Source organism: Drosophila busckii, chromosome X (assembly GCF_011750605.1).
Source record: "Drosophila busckii strain San Diego stock center, stock number 13000-0081.31 chromosome X, ASM1175060v1, whole genome shotgun sequence".
In the NCBI taxonomy this organism is placed as follows: Eukaryota; Metazoa; Arthropoda; class Insecta; order Diptera; family Drosophilidae; genus Drosophila; species Drosophila busckii.
The window spans coordinates 5,076,991-5,089,362 of record NC_046608.1 but is presented as its reverse complement, the minus strand read 5'-3'; positions in this window follow the sequence as shown (position 1 = coordinate 5,089,362).

The window sequence follows — 12,372 nt, the reverse complement described above, 5'->3', positions numbered from 1 at the left end:
CTTTCACTCCCCCCCCTTGCGCTTTGCTTTGGGGGCGCGTCGCTGGCCACATATCATTATGTAAGCGTTTGCGAAAAAAGGATTTGCGATATCAACTGAAAAGTATTTAGCTACAGGACACTGCCTGGCACAGGAAGCGCTAACAAAAAATTGTCTCTGGCTTTCCAAAAACAAAAAAAAAAGTGTCGCGCGTAAATCTCGGCAAGGAATCCCGCTAGACCACACAGCCCACCACGCCCAGTTGAGTCTGCCACGGGCCGAAACATACGGATGTGTCTGTTACTCTCGCTGACCAGAGCTCATTATGCACATTTGTTGCCCGGGCCGCGCCCATTTTTAGCTCATATACATATACATTTTTTTGTTCGCATTTGTAGCTAATAATTTTAATGTTATTCAAAATTATGTTGCCAAAAAAAATGTGCAGGCATTTTTTACACACACACACACACACACACATGCACATGTTTGGTCTGTGCTTTATAAATTGCATTTGTATCTAAAAGGACATTAATTCTATGTGTGTGCGGCCCCCTCAAGCTGAAGCAAGCAGTGCAGTGGGCCAAGTGGCATTACCAACGAAAAAGCAGTGCAGTGAGGCTGAAGCAGTTAACTCAAACCCCAATTACAACTGCTTTATATACGTACGTACGTACGTACGTACATACGTATGTGTGTGTGTGTTTGTCGTCCTTTGCGCATTTCTTACTCGCCTCAATATTTTATAATACCATTTTTTATTTTTGAGTTTTTTTCGGTACAGCTGACAAAAAAAAAAAATGCAACGCACATGATGTTGCCAGCTTAACCCACACACAAGCGCACACAAAACGTAACTGTAAAAGGCTAAGATATATATATATATATATAGTCACATATTGCTACATCTTTCATTATGTAAATGCGCGCTTTAAAAACTTTTTTTCTTGCGCTGCCTTCCACTTACAACTTTCGCATGATTTACAAAAAATAAAAAGAACAAATGTATTTTTTACAATTCTCTCTCATCACTTGGTTTGGCGTTATATAAAATATATGCACACACATATACGTAACGTATACATATGTAAGTCGAATTTTTTTACTTTTTTTTTTGTTGCTCCACTATTTGCAGTCTCAACGTGTTTTATCACGTTTTAAAAGCAGTTTTTAAATATTAAAAGCACGTCCTAAGCGCACAGTTGGTCAACACAGCTGCTGCGCCCCCAGCGTATGACTTAGCTGAGCGCACCTTCTTGTCCTTGCCACAAGCCACATGCCATATAAGCAAGTTACTGGCCACTTAGTGTTGCAAGCAGCAGCAGCAGCAGCTCCAATTGTTTCAGCTACTCCATCTAGATTATCAAATGATAAATCGAAAATAACAAACATTTTTCTGTAATACATATAAATATATAGTACGTAAAATTTGTAATTTATTAAAATTAATAGACATATAATTAAATTTATAGCAACAACAATGCTTAATTATTTACATAAATTATTTAAATTACTGCGAAAACACTTTTAATTTATAATAATGTTTATTCTTTTCATTAACAAATACACAGAGTAAGGCTAATAAATACAAAATACATATATAGAAAGTCATTGTAATGTTGGTATAGTAAATACCAGAATAAATAGATAAAAAGAGAATATAATAATAATAGAAATTATAATTTATCCTGAAAATTTGTATACTAAAATGTCAATAAAAGTTTATATTATTCCATTATTGGCTTACTTAAGTAAGTCATTCTACAAATATTACATATACAATATATATATATATAATATAATATATATATATATATATAATATATATCGTATATATATATATATATATATTAGTTGAACAATAATATTTGCCATAAACAATTACATAAATAACTAAAATATAAAGCTATGTGGGCATGGCTAACGCCTACAGCTGCTGCTGCTAATATTGTTGTTGTTGTAGTTGTTGCTTGCGGTTGGCATAAATTTTGCAGCTAATCATAGAGCTGCGACAACAGCAGCAGCAGCAACATCTCAACTGAGAAGAGTGAGGCACTTATCCAACACAGGCCATAAAAAGTGCGCTAATGTTAACTCGTTGCTGTCGCTTGAATTACAACATTCAGTAGCCAAAACCGCAAGCACACACACACACACCCACACACTAGTATGAAAACAACGACTGCATATGCAAGTTGGCAAATGTCTGAGCCTAGAAGTAGGCAACGCTATATAGCTGGCATGATAATTTAATTACAGCACTGGGGATTGCTTGAGGTTGGCGAAGGGCATTGCGGTAAAGATATGGCTTGGCTATAGCATCAATCTCGGGCTTAGACAACACACAATCTAGACACACACACACACATACACATACATATGCATACATGCAGATTATTCTTAGCACCTTGGCGAAAACAGCAAAATTTAATGTTGCCAAGCTAAAGTCCATTGACTAGTCTGCTTAACTTAATTTAAAATATATACAAATTACTACAAAATGTGCTTAAATTAATGCAAAAATATTGTTGTTAATTCAAATAGTTGTTAAACATTTTTTAAATATTTTCAAATGCAACTAAATTAAAATTATTTATAAAAACAATTGCAGCATGTGCTAAATAAATTTAAAAAAATTCTTTAAAATTGTTTATACCTTACTTACATCTGATTTGTTTACAGAGTATAATTATATATTAAATTAAGCCATTTGCATGCGCGTATATATTTCAGCTGCTTCTTATTTTTCAAAAACCAACTCCTACCTACGTCTGTGTGTGTGTTGGTGTGTGTGTGTGTGTTGCTCGCGTTGCGTTGTAGATTATTAAAAATTATGTCTCACAGTAGGACATGCAATGCCAGCAATTGTTGCCTCCCCCCCCTCCCCAGTCGTCTCTTCACTCCGCGTTGCAAACTTCAAGTCACATAGGCCACATTAATGTGCTAGTCAGGCCGTGGCAGCGACGCTGGCAGCGCTGCGATAAGCAGCAGCAGTTGTAAAAGTGGTAAACATTTTCTATTCTTCCTTTTTTTTTTTGTTATATTTTATTTACATTTGTTATTGCTGTTGTTGTTGTTGTTGTTGCAGCGCTAACGCAAATCCACGCAAAAATTATATTTTGACGCTTGTCAGGGGCAAATGCGCGGGCAACTGCACATGTGTGTGTGTGTCTGTGTCTCTCTGTGTGTGTGTGTGTGTGTGTGTGTATCTTCTACTCTTTTATTTTTTTGTGTTGGCAAAAATTTAGTTGAAGCCTATGCAAGGCAACTTTACATTGCCGAAATGTACTTTGAGGTCAACTGCTGGGGCATGCAAGGGGGTGGCAAGTGGCAAGAACTACGATGCAGCCACACTATATGAGCTTAATAATATGTAATAGTTTTTAAGAGAGCTACAAATGTTATAGAAGCTAATGCTAAAAGAATAATTTGTATATTTATTTTAGTCAAATAAATTGTTATGTTGTACTAATGAAATTAATGCTATTAATATTTCATTCTATTATTTATTAGGCATTAATTGCATTAGATTTAATTATTTAATAGCACGCAAATAAATTTTTTGATATTACAGTAATTATTATTAAAATTATGAAATAGTTTAAGCTATTGATATTAATTTAAAACTTATTAGGAATTACTACATTTAAATACAAGTCTCAAATTTAATTAATATTGTTGCAATTTAAATTGAATTGCTTTGATCATTTATTAAGCATAAAAATATTTCAAATATTTTAGCTATTGATAATTATGTTCTTATTGCTTTCAATGCAAGTCTCAATATATGTGAATATTATTAGTATTAATTTAACAATATTTTAGCTATTACATTTAATTAGCAATTTTTTTGCTTAAGCAGTGCTATGAACTTAGCCAAAGAATTGAATTGATAGTTTAAATGTCATTGTTAATGCTATGCACTTGTTTCATTTAATTTAAGCTCTATATAAACACTGTACTTAGTGTTCACTGTACTGCACATGCGACCCGTTTTGCTTTTGCACCTTGGGGCAAGCGCGCCTGAGATTTGTTTTACGAAATTTATATTCTAAATGTTGTGGCATTTATTTGTTGTTGCTGCTCCTTTTGTTGTTGTTGTTGTGGTGTAAGCCGCGCTGCTTAGTTTTTAAAACTTATTTTAATGTTGCCATTACCATGTTGTTGTTAGCCTTTTGCGATTTGGGCAGCTGCTCTGCGGCTCAACACCGACCCTTAATACATTTAAATTGCTCGCTCGCTCACTCGCTCGCTCATGTCTGTGTGGTGTCCAAATCCTTTGTTAATGTAACGCCACGGTCAACAAAGCATCAACTAAAAAGACTAAGTAAATAATGAAAAACATTACAAAAAAAATATTTATTCTAAAAACCAGAAATATAAATATGCGGCCAGTTAAAACTAAGCTAAAGGCCTAACTGGCATGCACTTGCCTTGCATAATAATAAAAAAATTTTTTAAAAATATTTTCAACTGTCTATACATTTGTAAATTTAATTAAAAACTTATTTTACAGGTAATTTTTAAATTCATTATAAAGCAACAATTATTAATTTGTTGATAATTACACAAATTTTAAAACAAAAAGTTCCTAAGACTTATTATGTTAAATGTCTTGTTGATATTTAATTATATTTTCATTTATAAAGATTTAAATGGCAATACTGCTATGTTATAAAACTAATTGAGCACTTGTAGGCAATGAGTTAATAATAATACAATTACTACTAATTATTATTTTAAACGCATGATTCTCTGGGTACGCGGCTGTCTTGCTTCACTGTACGTCTACTTCCTTAAGAGTGTTCAGTACACAACTGATCGGCCATTCGATTAGCTTAACGCCAGCCTCGGCACCCACACATGTATCGCCTTGTCGTACGAATCGAGTAGCTGGAGAGCGCGTAGCAGCTCATGTAGCTCACTGTCATGGTCAGTGCTTTATTCAGCCCTCAGATTAGTGAGAGAGCATTGTTGCTTGTTTCGATTCAGCCGCACACACTCTCACCCATACATTGATCTTATGTCCTAGAATACAGAGCTGAGAGCGCAAAGCCCTCAGAGAGAGATATGTCAATGCGTTGTGCTAATCATGCCCATGATAACAATAATACAAGGTGCGGAAGTGTACTCTTCTTTTTGAGTGTTTGGGTACTTAGCTTCATTTGCTCACACCGTATTGTATACAAAACGAAAAGAGCAAGAGCGAGAAAGAAGCAAAAAGGAAGAAGAAGCAAAGTAACCTAAGAGCGCACAGTGCAGTCCGCTACCTTGTATTATTCTACCATGCTGCCAGCCTCATACTCACCCACACAGATCTCAGTGCGAATGTAGCTGACGAGCGCAAGCCAGCTCAGATGAGCGTAAAAAATTCAAAATGGGCGGTGCCACGCCCATTTTCATGGCACAGTTTCCTATTGATCTTAGAAGGCTAATGCAAAAAACAAGTGAACAAATTAAAGTTTGGCGCCACCAACATTTAAATACACTTTTACTAGGTAGGGCATCTCAGCAAACACACGCATGCACTCACAAACACATACACACAATATACAGTAATGCGATCACAGCTTTCGTTCGTTGTAGCGTCTCGCTGTCGACGGCGCCCTGCGTCTGGCATGCATACGTTTGTTATTGGCGCGTCAGTCCACGTTGCACCTCCGCTGTCTATTATTGAAAATTGAAATGGGAATAATTCCTTATTTCTACGATCGTTTTGAAACTTGCACAATCCTCGGTCGAAAACTTATGGACTAGGCAAGATTTGTGAGTTAAGCATGATTAAAATCTATTAAATTATATTTTATTGTTTTTTTTCGATTGCGGGGGAGGGGGGGAAGAAATAAAAAAAAAATAAAATAAATATTGCGTTCGGGTTTGGTATTTATTGGGAGCACCGTATATTCAAATTTGTGTTGTCTTAGTTCTTCTTTTATAGTGCTGAGAGAGACAGTTGCTCAAACATCAGACGGACAGACGGACAGACGGACTAACATACTACAAACAGCACGTCGAGCTTGTATCTTAGTTAATAAATAATTTATATATTATTTATGCGCCTTACTTATTTAATTTGATTAGTACATACATGTTGATTCAACTTTCATAATACCCTTTTTTCCATTTTTTAATATAAAATGTCAAAGTGATTACATAATATGAATATCACCGGTTTTTTCTTAGAGCGTTATTAAAATTATACAACATTTTGAAGCTGAATCCCAGATATTTCTGTATTTCCGCTCTAATCTTATTTTACTTCAAAATGTGTTCAAGGATTGTAAGTTATAACTCTTCGAAGCTGCTGCTGCGACTGAGCGCGAGCGTCGCTGCATCGTACGGTGCTTTGCTCATGATGGAATATTCCACGCATGGCTTTGCTTTTCTCTTTTGACAGCCACAGACACTAAGCGGGTATACTAAACTTACTTAAGCTAAACTAAACAAACTGATTTAAGCGCAATTAATGCAATGCTCTTATTTGCAGAATAACTTAATTGTTGATTTGATGTATAGCTAATTTGTGTAATAATAATGTAGAAATATTCAATAATATATTTGTGACCCTTACTTTTGATTTTAGCTTAAGTGCTAAGTAATAAAAATACAAATATTTTTAAAAGAACACGAATAAATGAGTGAAAGATCTATGATAAAGTAAAAGCATAACTTGGACATTTGTTTATTGCTAGTAAGACTTATAGCTTAAACTTTAAATCTGAAACTGTAGAATTTATTTTTTTATTTTACTTAATACAAATTCAACTAATTTGAGCAACTTGTATAGAAAAGCTGTAGATGAGCAACTAGTCAGCTACTATCTATAGAAAATAAAATCTATGTATATCTGAAAGTGCTTAATCATTCGCTTAGCTTAAGCGAATCGCTTATGTACAAATTCATATAGTTGGTAATACATAAAAACGTTTTATGTTAGCCACAGTGGGTGAGCCTTGGGCTGCATTACTTAGTCGTTGGTTTAGCTAAGCGAGCGACTAAACTGTGGTTACTGCCGCTGCTGCTCTCGTTGTTTTTGTTGTTGTTGTTGCTTTTTGTTGTTGGTGCGTGTGTTTTTGATTTTAACCAGCGCAGGTGGCAACGAAAATGCCTTTGAGTAAAATAAAAGATAATGGCCTCAATGATTATGCATCGGCACGTTTCTCATCGCGCCTGCACACACATACACAGGTGTTGCTTTTATTGTGTGTGTGTGTGTGTGTGTAAGGGATACGCGGCTACGTTTAGCGGCTTGTTATTGTTGCTGTTGTTGTTGTTGCCTCGACGCTCGCGATTTGACCAAACAAATTACAAAATTGGGTTTAACTACTATTTTTTATGCTGCCACGGCGTTTTGCAGCCAGTCTGGGCTGCCATCCACCACCCAAGCGACTGGCAACTGCCGAAACTGGCAACAACCCGTTCGAGCCAGCGCCCCGGCCTGGCCCCAGCTTTATTTTTTATTGTTGTTTGATTTTCGCGGTCGCGCGTTTGGCTTTTCATTTCATTTAACGCGCCCGCCAATGTTTTTGCGGTAGAGCTATGTCAACAAATCGCCCCCATCTCAGGCTCAGGCTCAGGCTCAGATGCTGGACCAAACGCACTTTTTGCCATTTTTAGAATTGCATTGGGCAATCCCCCAAAATAAAATAAAAACACAGCTTCTAAATGTATTCAACAGTCAAAAAAAAAAAGGCAAAAACAAAACCCATTTGTTGTTTGTGTATTTAAGGTACTCGAAAAAAAAAAATGGTTGAATAAACATAAGCGATAGCACACAAGATAATACGGACAGCCATAAAAATACGTTCATTTACTTTGTACTAATGACAAATACTATAGCTATATACAAAGTGTGGTTAGGTTAGGCAGCAAAAGGATCTTTTTGCATAGAAGTTGCCACTTGGCACTTGCTATTCAGTTAAATATGAACTTATAAGTTGGGTTTGCTCAATTATTAGAGAAAGAGAGAGAGCATAAATTTAATAAGTTTATACATTATTTTCAGACTCTTGCATATTTAATTCTAAACTGTTATAAATTAAATACAAAAGCGCTATCGATAGCGCAGTGTCATCGATAGTATCGAAAGTAATTGCAGTAGCGCAGCAAATAATAAATATATATATAATAAATATAAATAAATTAAAAATAATATTTTGACAGCCATAATGTTGCATTTAATTTAATAAATGAATATGTATACTTTAATGCATTAATTTATATTTATTAATAATTAATGTTTTTTATTTATGGCAATAAATGAATAGCTTATAATTTTGTCATTTATTTACCTTAAGTTTAATGACCTGAATATCATCGATAGTATCGATAGCTTAACAAATTACATTAGAGCAATTATCAAAAGAGTTGCATAACTGAATGTGTAAAGTTTAAAATAATTATAGACTACAGATAATATATTGTTTTATTTATTTAAAACATAGCTTAGTTTATTTTAAATTTATATTGAAATATTTATTTTAATTTTTACACTAGTCGGCTATTAATTCTTGTTCATACTTATAACTAAATTTACTCATAATTTGGCTAAGCTTTATTATTAGTTTTGTATTGGTATAGTGACTAATTTTTCCTTCTTCGCAACAAATATAATTTAATTTCATAAAAAACATAAATAAAAGAATAAGATTTTTGACAAAGTACTTTTCTGTAGTCACTATGTATATATATAGGGGCAACTTTTTGCATCCCAATATTTTTTTTTAATGTGTAGAAAAAAATTTCAAGAACCTGTACTTTACAAAAGATACAATTTTTCAATGGATACTAAATGGGTTAAGATAAATTTTGTATCATTAAAAAGGGATTTTGAAGACCTTTCCATTGATACCAATATGTCCATAAAGTTAGCTCAAATTTTGAGTAGATTTAATTTTAAAGTATGACAAAATATATATGCCGAGTAGTGTATATTTTTAGCATTAACATAAATGAATTAGTACTTACTTATTTGCAGTGTATGCTTCTGAGTCCCTAATCAAGCGACACTAAAGTAACAATAAAAGCTTTAGCTGTAAATCTATTTAGTTTATATAGCAATTGCATAAGTTTATTATTTTTTAGCTGCAGAGAAGTATAATCACTAAGTATACAACATGTTGTATGCTTAGTGGTATAATCTTCAGTTGAGTGGATAAACAAAGGAGAAATTAAAAATTTGCAAGCTGAATGAACAGCGCACACTTCAAAGGCACTTTCCGCTGTCGGAGCGTTTTAGCTCTGCTGTCATTTTTCATTAAATATATATATAAATATATATCTTGCACATAAATTCATAAATTAATTAATAAAAGCCACGTTGAACTGTAGCAAAGGTATTTATGCCCCTTAGCGAGCACAGTGAGCTCCATTAAATTACTGCCACGGCTGCTGCTGCGGCTGCGGCTGCTGCCTTCAGCTTCTGTAGACAGTTGAACATTGAATAAGCATTATTGTTAGATATTGTAAAATGAACGAAAGGGTTTCGTGACAGTCGCCAAGTGGCATAAAAGGTATTACAAAAATAATAACACGTACTCATATTGCCACGTAAAAACGTAAAAAGTTTATAATTCTTAATTAGCGAACTGGCAGCGGCAGCAGCAGCAGCAGCAGCAGCAGCAGCAGCAGCGATGAAGGTCTCATAAGTTAAGAAACGAAGAGGGCAGAGCGCAATATATTTAAGAAAAAAAATGTTGACAGCTTTATATTCAATTAGTATTACTAATTACTAAGTTACTAACGCATTTTTACTTTATATTTTGATTGCTAAACTCATTTAAATTTTCAAGCAAATGCAAATTGAAAAATGTAATAAGCATTTATTTTATTTTAATTATTATATTATTTAATCATACTTAAATTTAAGCTGCAAATAATGCAATTTAATTTTTTTTTAATTTTATACATTATTTATTTATTTTTTTATACTTGCCAAATTTGTTTTTGCGCATAACTTTTAAACTAAAAGAGTTAGAGCCTATTTTTTTAAAAACTAAAAGATTTACATTTTAAAAGCTATAATTTTTGATTTTTAATGCTAATACAATTAAAAATTTATTTTTGCACATAACATAATAATGCTATAAGCTTAATAAGAACTTAAGCTGTGCTAATTTTAAAAACATTTATGTCAATATTGTTAACGCCTACAAATCGTAGAACGCTTATATATATAAATTTAAATTCAAACGCTGCTCAAATATACGAATTATGTAGAAATGTATTACAAGTGCTAGAACATCAATCTAATGGGTACATTTGCTTTTATTTTTTATACACATACATATATATATATTATTTTTATTGTGGGCGACATGTAGTAGTAGAGAGAGAGAATGGCAGAGAATAAAAAAATTGCAGCACACACATAAATTTTATAGTCATTTGCGCATTTAATTAAAATTATGATAAAAGCATGCAAAATATTTCACAAGCGCATATACGAGTACTTATGTGGCATTGCCGCGGATATGTGCACATATATAAAATATATATATATATAGAAAAGGGACAACGGATAAATGTGTGTGAGGCCAGCAAGCGCAAAAAAAAAGGCAAGACAAGGAAGGGAATTAAAATAAAAATTGCTCATAGCAAAAATCTTGCGCTGTAATTACATCATTTATGCAGGACGAATATGTCGTTTTGTTGGCGCGCTGGCTCCTTTAGCTAGCCTTCATACAAAAACCCAACCCAGCCCAGCCCAACCCAACGCATATGCCAACTAAGCTGTGCGTGTGTTTCTCTGTGTGTGTGTGTGTGCCACACACTAAGCGAGCGTGCAGCAAATGCCTTTCAAATAAATACGAAATGGTCAGCGGAATAATAATCAGCATCAGTGCCTGCCACAGAGGCAGCAGCAGCAGCAGCTAAAGCAGTCTCAGTGACAAGGCAACACGTACGGCGTAAAAAAAATTGTTTATACATATGCGCATGTGTGTGTGTGTGTGTGTGAAAAAAACAGATCAGCATTACGTTGTCTACAACAGGAAACGGATATGCAGACACATGCTTACATTTGTAAGCGCTAAGAAGTATGCAGCAGTTTGCTGCACCTTAGTTAGCAGCAGCAACTAGCAACTAGTTATGCTTAACTGATAACTTATACTTAATTGACATTATTTCAAATAGCAAATAGCTAACAACATTTAATAAATAGTTCGACTTTGGCACTTAAAAAATACTTTTGCTATTTTAAAACTTTGTTTTATATTTTCTACGCTATGCTATGCTTTAAATTAAATTAAAACTTATTGTAATACTTAAAATTTTAATTGTAGCTAAAAAAAATTAAGTGCATGTTAAACTTAAATGTAATCAAACATTTAATGAGAAAATTCTTTGTTTAAATTGCATATATTATATATTATAAATATATTAAATATCAAAGCATTAATTAATTGCTTAGCTTTTAATATTTATATTAAACATTATTATTATTATACATTATAAAACATTATTATTATTATAAGTTCTTGATTCTCGATAGTCGAGGCAGAGCGAACTAATCGATACTATCGATTCAATTCAGCAGCAAATAAAAATATGCAAATACTTGCAGCACAATAATAAAAAAATAAAGCAAAAAGTCAATAAATTAGAAGAAAAAACAAGCGCTCTCTCTCTTTGCTTACACATTATTAACTACAAGCTTGTGGGCGTGGCCACATATAAAAAATTTGCTGCGCTCATCATACATTTAATATGAACGTACCGTATTCAATTTTTTATGCGCTCAGTTTTCTATAAGCCAACAGCTAAAATACAGCAAATAAAAAAGAGTTATAATAAATGTTGCGAAGCGAAAAAAAAAGCGACACACACACATGCAATGTTAGAGGCGCATAGTCTGGCTACAGTCACAGATACTGCTGATGCTGATGTCGTTGCGATACTTCCGCTAAAGTGGCACAAGCCCCAACATTTTGGGGCACATACAACGAAAAAAAAAAGAAAACAGAATTAATATATTGCAAAAAAATTGCAAAAGCTGAGTGTGTGTGTGTGTGTGTGGCAGAGCACTAATTTTGTAAGGACACGCGCAGGCAAAGGACGCAGGACAGACGGCGCTGCATGCAGCATGTGGCGCATAAGTAGACGCTGGCGACGTTGACATAAAAAAAACGCACACACACATAGAAACACTTATGCGTGTGTGTTTGGGTTTGGGTTTGGGTCTCTGGGAGCTCTTTGGCCTGGCCTGCTTGCTTTCGTTGGGTGGTTTGAGTCCATGCTAAATGGCCGCTGGTCAGCAGCGAGCGAGCGGCGTACAAATGACGGCTTCCGCTTTTGCATATTAAGCGTGAAGGATAATAATTTTACACACACACACACACACACATACACACACATGCATACATTTAACATATATATTTCTTTTTTTGTCATTAT